Genomic DNA, 1556 nt, shown 5'->3' with positions numbered 1-1556 from the left:
CACACACACACACACACACACACACACACACACACACACACACACACTATACTTCTCCGTCCAAAAGCACCCTTCAACAACCCGAAACCCAGGGACCTATTAATGTCATCATTAGTACATTTTTTTGGTCGAGGGGGAGGGGTGAACCTATGATTTCTTTAGGGTAGGGTACTTCGTATTGTAATGCAGATGGGTACTGAGGGGAACTCGGGGCTTCCTGCCTGGAGCTCAACTCCCAGTCCATTCTACTGTGCTTCTCTTTATTCACTACATCACCCCCTGGGAGGTAGGTTATGGCGTGTCTGAGCATCCGTATTTTACAGATTAGGGAAATACGTAACCAAAGAACAGGTAAAAAGTGTCAGACCTAGGTTTCACACATACACATTCTAGGTTTGGAGTTGGATAACCTGGATTCAAATTCAGGTTCTGATACTTATTGTTTTTATTTTTTATACTTATGTTTATTTTTTATGTATTACTATGTTTTTGTACATTTGGGACCCTGGGCAAGCAGTTTAATTTTCCTGGGCCTTGGCTTTCTCGACTGTAAGATTAGGTAGTTGCATCTCCTTATTGTTTAGTCATGTTCAACTCTCTATGACCCCATCTAAGGTTTCCTTGGTAAAAGTAACTGGAGGGGTTTGCCGCTTCTTTCTCCAACTTATTTTTCTACAGATAAGGAAACTGAGGTAAACAGGGTTAAGTGACTTGCCCAAGGTCACAGAGCTACTAAGTGTCTGAGGTTAGATTTGAACTCACATCTCCAGGCACACCTCTGGGTCCACTGTGCCATCTACCTCTCTTCTAACTCTAACAAGCTATAGAGAATACAGTAGCTTTTGAGAGGTGATGGTGCTGAAATCCCAGCTTCGAGGAGAACAGAGCTTCTGATGGCAGAAAATACAAATCAGAGTCTGAGAAGCTCTGACATTCTTTTCATTGCAACATGATAAATATCCGAGTAAGAGGGGAGTTGCCTTAGAATCCTTAGATTTGAAGGACTTTCAAATTGCTGTTGACAGTTCATTGGACGGAGTGGTGTAGTTGTCTCTTCCCCATATGGGATTCCAAACTTTTCTAGGCCTTTCATTTTAGCTGGGAGATTCACATTCATGACTTGAAAGGAGGTAAAAGATTTTGAAAGTAGAGATTAAAAATGAATGAATTCCAGGTTGTGGAAATGTGAGAAAACAAAAGATGGAATATCAGATTTGAGAATAGTTGGTTTTGTTGAACTGTAGAGCAGCCCAGAGACCAACCCATTGCTCAATTAAAATACCTATCCTAATGCACTGATGGACTAATTCAATGGACACTTATCCAGCTGCATGTTATAATCTAGACAAGATACATTCTTCATAATCTTGGTTTTTCCTATGTGGATTGCTAGGCTGGTCTCACTTTGTAAAGACTTTTCTGATTCCTTCTCTTCTCCTAAGTTTTTATCTTCTCTTCCTCATCAAATTACCTTGAAATAATTATCATAACATTCATATAATACCTACAATGTGGCAGGCATATAACTTTATAAATATTATCTCATTTTGTCCTCA

The sequence above is a fragment of the Petaurus breviceps genome, unplaced genomic scaffold, assembly GCF_028583685.1.
Source record: "Petaurus breviceps papuanus isolate PSGF00001 unplaced genomic scaffold, PetGlider_PUasm1.0 90760, whole genome shotgun sequence".
NCBI lineage: Eukaryota > Metazoa > Chordata > Mammalia > Diprotodontia > Petauridae > Petaurus > Petaurus breviceps.
This window is presented reverse-complemented; position numbering follows the sequence as displayed.